General features: G+C 38.1%; 1 protein-coding gene and 1 long non-coding RNA gene across 2 annotated transcripts in view; one reads left to right on the top strand and one right to left on the bottom strand.

Annotated features, from left to right (window-relative positions):
• FAM124A (family with sequence similarity 124 member A) overlaps positions 1–13,256 on the top strand; it is a 102,245-nt gene that overhangs the window by 65,939 nt on the left and 23,050 nt on the right. The window lies entirely within an intron of this gene.
• The window catches only part of LOC308605254, a 76,264-nt gene that overhangs the window by 42,232 nt on the left and 20,776 nt on the right, over positions 1–13,256 (bottom strand). The gene's annotated exons all lie outside the window — the stretch shown is intronic.

Here is a 13,256-nt window from a genome sequence, read left to right as displayed (position 1 = left end):
CTATCTGACTTACCTTACTCAGCATAATGCCCTCAAGGTCCATCCCTGTTGTCACAATGGCAAGACTTCCCTTTTTCTCATGGCTGAATAATATTCCATGGGCATATATATCATATTTTCTTTATCTGTTGATGGACACTTAGGTTGTTTCCATGTCTTGGCTATTATACATAATGCTACCATGAACATGAGGGTGCAGATATTTCTGTGACATAGTGATTTCATTTCTTTTGGACATACTCCCAGAAGTGGAATTGCTAGATCATATGGTAGTTCTATTTTCAATATCTTGAGGAAACTTCATATTGTTTTTCATAGTGACTGCATCAGTTTATATTCCCACCAACAGTGCACAAGGGTTCCCTATTCTCTGCATCCTTATCAGTGTTCCTAATGTCATCTGTTTGATGATAGCCTTTGTAACAAACAAGAGGTGATACCTCATTGTGGTTTTGATTTGCATTTCCCAATGATAGTGATGTTAAACACCTTTTCCTGTACCTGTTGGCCATTCGTATATTTTCTTTGAAAAAATGCTTATTCAGGTCCTTTGCCCATTTTGTTTGGGTTGTTTTGTTTTTTTTTTTAAGAAGATGTTGGGGGTAGTTTATTTATTTTTGCTGTGTTGGGTCTTCGTTTCTGTGCGAGGGCTTTCTCTAGTTGTGGCAAGCGGGGGCCACTCTTCATCATGGTGCGCGGGCCTCTCATTATCGCGGCCTCTCTTGTTGCGGAGCACAGGCTCCAGATGTGCAGGCTCAGTAGTTGTGGCTCACGGGCCTAGTTGCTCCGTGGCATGTGGGATCCTCCCAGACCAGGGCTCGAACCCGTGTCCCCTGCATTGGCAGGCAGATTCTCAACCACTGCACCACCAGGGAAGCCCTTTTTGTTTGTTTTTGCTATTAGGTTGTGTGAGTTCTTTATATATTTTTTGATATTAACCCCATATCAGATATGCGATTTGCAGATATCTTCTCCCATTCCATAGGTTGTCTCTTCATTTTGCTGATCATTTCTTTTGCTGTGTAGAAGCTTTTTATTTGATCTAGTCTCACTTGTTTTTTTTTATATTGTTGTTTGTGCTTTAGATGTCATATTCAAAAAATTACTACCAAGACCCATGTCAAGGAGCTTTTTTACTATGTTTCTTCTAGGAGTTTTATAGTTTCAGGTTTAAGTCTTTAATCCACTTCAAGTTAATATTTGTGAGTGGTGTAAAATAGGGGCCTAGTTTCATTCTTTTCCAAGTGAATATCCAATTTTCCCAGCACCATTTATTGAAGAGACTGTCTTTTCTCCATTGAGTATTCTTGGCTTCTTTATCAAATAATAGTTGACCATATATGCATGGACTTATTTCTGGGATCTCCATTTTGTTCCATTGGTCTATGTGTGTCTGTTTCTATGCCATACCATAAAAACAGACAGTTTTGTTTACTATACCTTTGAAATATAGTTCACATCAGGTATTGTGATGCCTCCGGCTTTGTTCTTCTTTCTCAGGATTACTTTTGCTCTTTGGGGGTCTTTTATGATTCCAAACCCATTTTAGGGTAATTTTTTCCATTTCTGTAAAAAATGTCATTGGAATTTTGATTGTGATTGCACTAAGTCTGTAGATCACTTTGGGTAGTATGGACATGTTTACAATATTAATTCTCCCAATCTAGGAACACAGGATATTTTTCCATTTATTTGTGTTTTCTTCAGTGTCTTATAGTGTTCAGTGTACAGATCTTTCACCTCCTTGGCTAAATTTATTCCTAAGTATTTTGTTGTTTATAGTGCCATTGTAAATGGAATTGCTTTCTTTTGTTTTTTGGTTTTTTTTTGGAAAGAAACACTTGTATTTCTCAGATAAGTAGTTTACATGGATAATATTTTTGCACAGTTCATTATTACTACTGACACATGTATTAATCAGCTTGCCATATGTTGGCACAGCTGTGGTGGATTTGTCCAAATCTCTACAGATTTTTCTTTCTCTGCTCAGAGATATTTTTCTTTTTTTTTTTCACACTGTATTTTATTTTTACAAGAGATAAATAAACTGACACCAAGCATTGTAAATGGATGACCACAACAAAAGCAACAATGATTGCAATTACCAAACATGAAACACACTCATACTATGTCATAATATTGACATTCAGTCCAGTAATCCTCCACTGTAACAGTTCCTTTACTTTGCAGTGAAAATTGATTTGTATATTTTTTGCCTCTGAGTCCTTGTGGGTTTTTTTTTTATTATTCAAACAGAAAGTCACAAAGATTATAATCATCCTCATCAGTCACTCAGTCCCATGTAATTAATTTTTTTTCATCTTGATCTTTTGTTAGCACTTTTATGAATTCATCAGTTTTCCATTAGAGTTCTGAAAATGCTTATTCATTCAGTTCAGCAGTATAGTCAGTTACCAGAAACCTGTACTTGTCAGTCTTTTCCATGAATTCCTTGAAGATGAAACACTTTTATAGGAACACTTTTGCAAAAGCATCAGAGTACACCCAGAACTGTCTGTAAATGACAAAAGACTTAAAAATGACCACGGTTAAAGATTTGATGAAAGTTCATAATAGTGCAATTGACAAGGAAATTTAGTTATTTCTTTTTTTTTTTTTTGCGGTACGCAGGCCTCTCACTGCTGTGGCCTCTCCCGTTGTGGAGCACAGGCTCCGGACGCGCAGGCTCAGCGGCCATGGCTCACGGGCCTAGCCTTTCCGCGGCATGTGGGATCCTCCCAGACCGGGGCACGAACCCGTGTCCCCTGCATTGGCAGGCGGATTCTCAACCACTGCGCCACCAGGGAAGCCCTGTTATTTCTGAGATATACATTTTAAAGTAATAACTAGAATTATGACTTATAACATTATACCAGAACATATAAGATTTTTAGAAATTTCATGTAATATCTGAAACATTTATATTAATATTTCCATACAAATAACCCAAAGAAAGTTTAGTATTAGTTGTTTTTTTTGTTGTTTGTTTTTTTATACTGCAGGTTCGTATTAGTCATCAATTTTATACACATCAGTGTATACATGTCAATCCCAATCGCCCAATTCATCACACCACCATCCCCACCCCACCGCGGTTTTCCCCCCTTGGTGTCCATATGTTTGTTCTCTACATCTGTGTCTCAACTATTGCCCTGCAAACCAGTTCATCTGTACCATTTTTCTAGGTTCCACATACATGCGTTAATATACTGTATTTGTTTTTCTCTTTCTGACTTACTTCACTCTGTATGGCAGTCTCTAGATCCATCCACGTCTCAACAAATGACTCAATTTCGTTCCTTTTTATGGCTGAGTAATATTCCATTGTATATATGTACCACAACTTCTTTATCCATTCATCTGTCGATGGGCATTTAGGTTGCTTCCATGACCTGGCTATTGTAAATAGTGCTGCAATAAACATTGGGGTGCATGTGTCTTTTTGAATTATGGTTTTCTCTGGGTATATGCCCAGTAGTGGGATTGCTGGATCATATGGTAATTCTATTTTTAGTTTTTTAAGGAACCTCCATAGTGGCTGTATCAATTTACATTCCCACCAACAGTGCAAGAGGGTTCCCTTTTCTCCACACCCTCTCCAGCATTTGTTGTTTGTAAATTTTCTGATGATGCCCATTCTAACTGGTGTGAGGTGATACCTCATTGTAGTTTTGATTTGTACTTCTATAATAATTCATGATGTTGAGCAGCTTTTCATGTGCTTCTTGGCCATCTGTATGTTGTCTTTGGAGAAATGTCTATTTAGGTCTTCTGCCCATTTTTGGATTGGGTCGTTTGTTTCTTTAATATTGGATTTTTTCAAAAATCCTGCATTTTTGTTTCTTTAATATTGAGCTGCATGAGCTGTTTATATGTTTTGGAGATTAATCCCTTCTCCATTGATTGATTTGCAAATATTTTCTCCCATTCTGAGGGTTGTCTTTTCGTCTTGTTTATGGTTTTCTTTGCTGTGCAAAAGCTTTGAAGTTTCATTAGGTACCATTTGTTTCTTTTTGTTTTTATTTCCATTACTCTAGGAGGTGGATCAAAAAAGATCTTGCTGTGATTTATGTCATGGAGTGTTCTGCCTATGTTTTCCTCTAAGAGTTTTATAGTGTCTGGTCTTACATTTAGGTCTTTAATCCACTTTGAGTTTATTTTTGTGTATGGTGTTAGGGAGTGTTCTAATTTCATTCTTTTACGTGTAGCTGTCCAGTTTTCCCAGCACCACTTATTGAAGAGACTGTCTTTTCTCCATTGTATATCTTTGCCTCCTTTGTCATAGATTAGTTGACCATAGGTGCGTGGGTTTATCTCTGGGCTTTCTATCTTGTTCCATTGATCTATGTTTCTGTTTTTGTGCCAGTACCATATTGTCTTGATTACTGTAGCTTTGTAGTATAGTCTGAAGTCAGGGAGTCTGATTCCTCCAGCTCAGTTTTTTTTCCCTCAAGTCTGCCTTTGCTATTTGGGTTCTTTTGTGTCTCCATACAAATTTTAAGATGATTTGTTCTAGTTCCATAAAAAATGCCATTGGTAATTTGATAGGGATTGCACTGAATCTGTAGATTGCTTTGGGTTGTATAGTCATTTTCACAATGTTGATTCTCCCAATCCAAGAACATGGTATATCTCTCCATCTGTTGGTATCATTAATTTCTTTCATCGGTGTCTTATAGTTTCCCGCATACAGGTCTTTTGTTTCCCTAGGTAGGTTTATTCCTAGATATTTTATTCTTTTTGTTCCAGTGGTAAATGGGAGTGTTTCCATAATTTCTCTTTCAGATTTTTCATCATTAGTGTATAGGAATGCAAGAGATTTCTGTGCATTAATTTTGTATCCTGCAGCTTTACCAGATTCATTGATTAGCTCTAGTAGTTTTCTGGTGGCATCTTTAGGATTCTCTATGTATAGTATCATGTCATCTGCAAACAGTGACAGTTTTACTTCTTCTTTTCCTGTTTGTATTCCTCTTATTTCTTTTTCTTCTCTGATTGCCGTGGCTAGGACTTCCAATACTGTGTTGAATAATAGTGGCGAGAGTGGACATCCTTGTCTTGTTCCTGATCTTAGAGGAAATTTTTTCAGTTTTTCACCATTGGGAATGATGTTTGCTGTGGGTTTGTCATATATGGCCTTTATTGTGTTGAGGTAGGTTCCCTCTATGCCCACTTTCTGGAGAGTTTTTATCATAAATGGGTGTTGAATTTTGTCAAAAGCTTTTTCTGCATCTATTGAGATGATCATATGGTTTTTATTCTTCAATTTGTTAATATGGTGTATCACATTGATTGATTTGCGTATATTGAAGAATCCTTGCATCCCTGGGATAAATCCCACTTGATCATGGTATATGATCCTTTTAATGTGTTGTTGGATTCTGTTTGCTAGCATTTTGTTGAGGATTTTTGCATCTACATTCATCAGTGATATTGGTCTGTAATTTTCTTTTTTTGTGTGGTATCTTTGTCTGGTTTTGGTATCAGGGTGATGGTAGCCTCATAGAATGAGTTAGGGAGTGTTCCTTCCTCTGCAGGTTTTTGGAAGAGTTTGAGAAGGATGGGTGTTAGCTCTTCTCTAAATGTTTGATAGAATTCACCTGTGAAGCCATCTGGTCCTGGACTTTTGTTTGTTGGAAAATTTTTAATCACAGTTTCAATTTCATTACTTGAGATTGGTCTGTTCATATTTTCTGTTTCATCCTGGTTCAGTCTTGGAAGGTTATATCTTTCTAAGAATTTGTCCATTTCTTCCAGGTTGTCCATTTTATTGGCATAGAGTTGCTTGTAGTAGTCTCTTAGGATGCTTTGTATTTCTGCATTGTCTGTTGTAACTTCTCCTTTTTCATTTCTAATTTTATTGATTTGAGTCTTCTCTCTGTTTTTCTTGATGAGTCTGGCTAATGGTTTATCAATTTTGTTTATCTTCTCAGAGAACCAGCTTTTAGTTTTATTGATCTTTGCTATTGTTTTCTTTGTTTCTATTTCATTTATTTCTGCTCTGATCTTTATGATTTCTTTCCTTCAGCTAACTTTGGGTTTTGTTTGTTCTTCTTTCTCTAGTTCCTTTAGGTGTAAGGTTAGATTGTTTACTTGAGATTTTTCTTGTTTCTTGAGGTAGGCTTGTATAGCTATAAACTTCCCTCTCAGAACTGCTTTTGCTGCATCCCATAGGTTTTGGATCATCGTGTATTCATTGTTACTTGTCTCTAGGTATTTTTTGATTTCCTCTTTGATTTCTTCAGTGATCTCTTGGTTATTTAGTAACGTATTGTTTAGCCTCCATGTGTTTGTGTTTTTCACGTTTTTTTCCCTGTAATTCATTTCTAATCTCATAGTGTTGTGGTCAGAAAAGATGCTTGATATGTTTTGTTTTCTTAAATTTACTGAGGCTTGATTTGTGACCCAAGATGTGATCGATCCTGGAGAATGTTCCATGTGCACTTGAGAAGAAAGTGTAATCTGCTGTTTTTGGATGGAATGTCCTATAAATATCAATTAAATCTATCTGGTCTATTGTGTCATTTAAAGCTTCTGTTTCCTTATTTATCTTCTGTTTGGATGATCTGTCCATTGGTGTAAGTGAGGTGTTAAAGTCCCCCACTATTATTGTGTTACTGTCAATTTCCTCTTTTATAGCTGTTAGCGGTTGCCTTATATATTGAGGTGCTCTTATGTTGGGTGCACATATATTTATAATTGTTATATCTTCTTCTTGGATTGATCCCTTGATCATTATGTAGTGTCCTTGTCTCTTGTAACATTCTTTATTTTAAAGTCCATTTTATCTGATACAAGTATAGCTACTCCGGCTTTCTTTTGATTTCCATTTGCATAGAATATCTTTTTCCATTCCCTCACTTTCAGTCTGTATGTGTCCCGAGGTCTGAAGTGGGTCTCTTGTAGACAGCATATATATGGGTCTTGTTTTTATATCCATTCAGCAAGCCTGTGTCTTTTGGTTGGAGCATTTAATCCATTCACGTTTAAGGTAATTATTGATATGTGTGTTCCTATGACCATTTTCTTAATTGTTTTGGGTTTGTTTTTGTAGATCCTTTTCTTCTTTTGTGTTTCCCACTTAGAGAAGTTCCTTTAGCATTTGTTGTAGAGCTGGTTTGGTGGTGCTGAATTCTCTTAGTTTTTGCTTGTCTGTAAAGCTTTTGATTTCTCCATCGAATCTGAATGAGATCCTTGCTGGGTAGAGTAATCTTGGTTGTAGGTTCTTCCCTTTCATCACTTTAAGTATATCATACAACTCCCTTCTGGCTTGTAGAGTTTCTGCTGAGAAATCAGCTGTTAACCTTATGGGAGTTCCCTTGTATGTTATTTTTTGTTTTTCCCTTGCTGCTTTCAATAATTTTTCTTTGTCTTTAATTTTTGCCAATTTGATTACTATGTGTCTCAGCATATTTCTCCTTGGGTTTATCCTGTATGGGACCTGCTGCACTTCCTGGACTTGGGTGGCTATTTCCTTTCCCATGTTAGGGAAGTTTTTGACTCTAATCTCTTTAAATATTTTCTCTGGTCCTTTCTCTCTTCTCCTTCTGAGACCCCTACAATGCGAATGTTGTTGCATTTAATGTTGTCCCAGAGGTCTCTTAGGCTGTCTTCATTTCTTTTCCTTCTTTTTTCTTTATTCTGTGCCGCAGCAGTGAATTCCACCATTCTGTCTTCCAGGTCATTTTTCCGTTCTGCCTCAGTTATTCTGCTATTGATTCCTTCTAGTGTAGTTTTCATTTCAGTTATTGTATTGTTAATCTCTGTTTGATTGTTCTTTAATTCTTCTAGGTCTTTGTTAAACATTTCTTGCATCTTCTCAATCTTTGCCCCCATTCTTTTTCCGAGGTCCTGGATCATCGTCACTATCAGTATTCTGAATTCTTTTTCTGGAAGGTTGCCTATCTCCACTTCATTTAGTTGTTTTTCTGGGTTTTATCTTGTTCCTTCATCTGGTACATAGTCCTCTGCCTTTTCATCTTGTCTATCTTTCTGTGAATGTGGTTTTTGTTCCACAGGATGCAGGATTGTAGTTCTTCTTGCTTCTTCTGTCTGCCCTCTGGTGGATGAGGCTGTCTAAGAGGCTTGATGGGAGGGACTGGTGCTGGGTAGAGCTGACTGTTACTCTCATGGGCAGAGCTCAGTAAAACTTTAATCTACTTGACTGTTGATGGGTGGGGCTGGGTTCCCTCCCTGTTGGTTTTTTGGCCTGAGGCAACCCAACACTGGAGCCTACCTGGGTTCTTTGCTGGGGCTAATGACAGACTCTGGGAGGGCTCATGCCAAGGAGTACTTCCCAGAACTTCTGCTGTCAGTGTCCCTGTCCCCACAGTGAGCCACAGCACCCCCCCCCACCTCTGCAGGAGACCCTCCAACACTAGCAGGTAGGTCTGGTTCAGTGTCCCCTGGGGTCACTGCTCCTTCCCCTGGGTCCTGATGTGCACACTACTTTGTGTGTGCCCTCCAAGAGTGGAGTCTCTGTTTCCCCCAGTCCTGTCAAAGTCCGGCAATCAATTCCCACTAGCCTTCAAAGTCTGATTCTCTAGGAATTCCTCCTCCTGTTGCCAGACCCCCAGGTTGGGAAGCCTGAGGTGGGGCTCAGAACCTTCACTCCAGTGGGTGGACTTCTGTGGTATAAGTGTTCTCCAGTCTGTGAGTCACCCACTCAGCAGTTATGGGATTTGATTTTACTGTGATTGTGCCCCTCCTACCATCTCACTGTGGCTTCTCCTTTGTCTTTGGATGTGGGCTATCTTTTTTTGGTGAGTTCCAGTGTCTTTCTCTCGATGATTGTCCAGCAGCTAGTTGTGATTCTGGTGTTCTCACAAGAGGGAGTGAGAGCACGTCCTTCTACTCCGCTGTCTTGGTTCCTCTCCACTGGAATTGCTTTCTTTTTTTTTTTTAGTTTCTGCTTTATAACAAAGTGAATCAGTCGTACATATACATCTGTTCCCACATCCCTTCCCTCCTGCGTCTCCCTCCCTCCCACCCTCCCCATCCCACCCCTCCAGGCGGTCACAAAGCACCGAGCCAATCTCCCTGTGCTATGCGGCTGCTTCCCACTATCTATCTACCTTACGTTTGGTAGTGTATATATGTCCATGCCTCTCTTTCGCTTTGTCACAGCTTACACTTCCCCCTCCCCATATCTTCAAGTCCATTCTCAAGTAGGTCTGTGTCTTTATTCCTGTTTTACCCCTAGGTTCTTCATGACATTTTTTTTTCTTAAATTCCATAATATGTGTTAGCATACAGTATTTGTCTTTCTCTTTCTGACTTACTTCACTCTGTATGACAGACTCTAGGTCTATCCACCTCATTACAAATAGCTCAGTTTCGTTTCTTTTTATGGCTGAGTAATATTCCATTGTATATATGTGCCACATCTTCTTTATCATTAGAGAAATGCAAATCAAAACTACAATGAGATATCATCTCACACCAGTCAGAATGGCCATCATCAAGAAATCTAGAAACAATAAATGCTGGAGAGGGTGTGGAGAAAAGGGAACACTCTTGCACTGCTGGTGGGAATGTGAATTGGTACAGCCACTATGGAGAACAGTATGGAGGTTCCTTAAAAAACTAAAAATAGAACTACCATATGACCCAGCAATCCCACTAGGCATATACCCTGAGAAAACCATAATTCAAAAAGAGACATGTACCAAAATGTTCATAGCAGCTCTATTCACAATAGCCCGGAGATGGAAACAACCTAAGTGTCCATCATCGGATGAATGGAATTGCTTTCTTAACTTCTCTTTCAGAAAATTCATTGTTAGTGTATAGAAATGCAAATGATATTGATTTTGAATCCTGCAACTTTACTATATTCATTCATTCTAAGAGTTTTTTAGTGGAGTCTTTAGGGTTTTCTTTTTATTGCGGTCTAATTGGCATATCACATTATATTTGTTTCAGGTGTCCAACCTAATGATTCAATATTTGTATATATTGCAAAATGATCATAATGAGTCTAGTTAATATTCATCACCAAACATAGTTGGAAAGTTTTTTCCTTCTGATGAGAACTTTTAAGATCTACTCTCTTAGCAACTTTCATATATGCAGTACAGTATTATTAACTATAGTTACCATGCTGTACATTACATCCCTAGGACTTATTTATTTTATAACTAGAATTTTATAAGTCTGGGCCCACTTTACCCATTTCAGTGACACCCCCCCCACCACCAACTAGCCTCTGGCAATTAACACCCTGTTCTCTGTATTGATGCGCTCATTTTGTTTTCTTTTTTGGTATTTGTTTTTTATATTCCACATATAACTGTCCACATATGGTATTTGTCTTTCTCTATCTGACTTGTTCCACTTAGCATAATGCCCTTGAGGTCTATCCATGTTGTCAAAAATGGCAAGATTTCCTTCTTTTTATGGCTGAGTAATATTCCACTGTGTGTATATGTGTGTGTGTGTATGTACATACCACATCTTCTTTTTCTATTCATCTATTGATGGACACTTAGTTTCTTCTGTGTCTTGGCTATTGTAAATAATGCCACAGTGAACATGAGGGTGAAGATATCTTTTCGAGTTAGAGTCTTTAATTTTTTGAGAAAGCTCCATATTATTTTCCATAGTGACTGTACCAACTTACATTCCCAACAGTGCACAAAGGTTCCCTTTTTTCCATATCTTCCCCAACACTGTTATTTCTTGTCTGTTTGACAATAGCCATTTTAACAGGTGTGAGATGCTATATCATTGTTGTTTTAATTTGCATTTCCACTGTTGAGCACCATTTTGTGTACCTGTTGGCCATCAGTATGTCTTCTTTAGAAAAATGTCTGTTTAGATCCTCTGACTGCTATTTAATTGGATTTTTTTTTTGCCATTGAATGTGTGAGTTCTTTATATATTTTGGATAATTAACTTTTTTTTTCAGTTTGGTTTGTTTAATAATTTACAAAATGGGTCGTCAGGGGAGCAGCCATAAAGTTTACACCATATGGGTCTGTTGGGAAAATAGAAGGACCCCCTCCTTACTCTGCCCAGGAGAAGGGAGTGTGAGGTCACCAAGGACCCTAAGGGAGGTGGGCAAGAGCCTGGGGACGAAGGAGTCTGGAGAAGCCTGGCTCGTGCTCAGAAGACCACACTGGGAGGAGCAAAGTCTGGATCAGAGGTGGGTGGCACCACTGGTGCTCAAAATTGTGTGGTTTACAGAATTTCTTCTATTGAATATTAGTCTTCTTTCTCATTTGTAGATCAAAAAATTTAGTAGGGAGATTGGGACACATCATCTTGTCAAATCACTGCTTTCTACTTCTGAAACTCCAAACACGTTTTCTGCTGCCCATTTCCTTCCCTAACCCATCATCTGACCTGAATTTTCTATTATTCTAAGTACACCACAGTAGGCTGCAAAGTTCCTACTAGCTTCATTTTCACCACCTACTCCTCCCCATGCATCAGTCACAACTCCGTTGCTCTTGCCAACTTCTATGTCTTCCTCCTCTCAAAGTCACATTCATCCTCCTATTTTACTATTTCAAATCCTGTATGTTCCATGAGTCCAAATATTCCCAGCCCAAGAGACTCTTTCCATCTCCTTCACACTTTGTGACACCTACCGTGTATGGTCACATCTGCCTATAGATCAGTGGTCCTCAACCTTGACTGTAACTAGAGTCACATTGATAGTTAAAAAAAAAAAAGACAGGGGCCTAAACACAGAGAATCTGATTTAATAGGTCTAGAAGGGGCAACATGGATCAGTACATTTTGTTTTGGTTTTTGTTTTATTGGAGTATAATTGCTTTACAATGGTGTGTTAGTTTCTGCTGTATAACATAGTGAATCAGCTATACATATACATATATCCCCATATCTCCTCCCTCTTGCGTCTCCGTCCCACCCTCCCTATCCCACCCCTCTAGGTGGACACAAAGCACCAAGCTGATCTCCCTGTGCCATGCGGCTGCTTCCCACTAGCTGTGCATTTTACATTTGGTAGTGTATATATGTCCATGCCACTCTCACTTCGTCCCAGCTTACCCTTCCCCCTCCCCATGTCCTTAAGTCCATTCTCTAGGTCTACAGCCATACCACCCTGAATGCACCCGATCTTCTCTGGATAATTAACTCTTTATCAGATATATGATTTGCAAATATTTTCTCCCAGTTGGTAGATTGCATTTTCATTTTGTTGATCATTTCCTTTGCTGTGCAGAAGATTTTAGTTTGATGTATTCTCACTTTTTTATTTTTGCTTTTGGTGTCAAATCCAAATCATCATCATCAAGACCAATCTCAAGGAGCTTACTATGTCACTCCTTAGTTCCTCTTGCTGTCTGTCTTTTCGAGTTGATGATTTTTTTGTAGTAGTTTGCTTTTCTCTTTATCTGTTATCTAGTTTTGGTCTGTGGTTATTACAATGAGGCTTTCATAATATGTTATAACCATCTATGATAACTTCAATTACATAAGAAAGTTCTACCCAATTACCTGCCCCCCTCAGATTTATGTTGATGTCCCAATTTACATATTTTTATATAATTATATTTATATATTATACATTTATGTATTTATAAATACTATATTAACATAATATTACAGCTATAGCTATGTTCAACACTGTTGTCTTTAACCTATATGCTAGATTTCAAAGTGATTTACACACCACCATTGAAGTATTAGAGTTCTTTGAATTTGACTATATATATTCACCTTTACCAGTAAATTTTATATTTCAATATGTTTTCATGCTACTAATTTGTTTCAGTTTGAAGAACTTCCTTTAGCATTTCTTGTAGGGCAGGTCTAGTGGTGATTAAATTCCTTCATGCTTTTGTTGGGTAAGATATCCTTGGATGAGTTTTGTTGTTGTTTATGTGCTTTGAATGTATCATCCCACTGTCTCCTGGCCTGTAAGGTTTCTGCTGAGAAAGGTAAAGCCTTATCAGAATTCTCTGTATGTGATTTTCTTTCTGACTTTGGTTTTTGAGAGATTGATTATAATGTGTCTCAGTGAGGATCTCTTTGGGTGGGATCTCTAAGCTTCCCATACCTGGATGGCTGTATCTCTCCCCAGATTTGGGAAGTTTTCAGCCAATATTTCTTTGAATAAGATTTCTGTCCCTTTATCCCTTCTCCTCTGGGACTCGCAAAGTGAGGATATTGTTTCTTTTGATCATGTCCCACATAGTTCATGTATGCTTTCTTCACTCTTTTTCATTCTAATTTCAAAAATGGGAGTCTTGCTTAAGCTGCTGTTAATCATTTCAGTCAGCTAC

This window comes from Mesoplodon bidens (assembly GCF_964165515.1).
Source record: "Mesoplodon bidens genome assembly, chromosome: 17".
Lineage (NCBI taxonomy): Eukaryota > Metazoa > Chordata > Mammalia > Artiodactyla > Ziphiidae > Mesoplodon > Mesoplodon bidens.
Note: the sequence above shows the minus strand (reverse complement) of the source record. Positions and strands in the feature narration are given on the sequence as shown.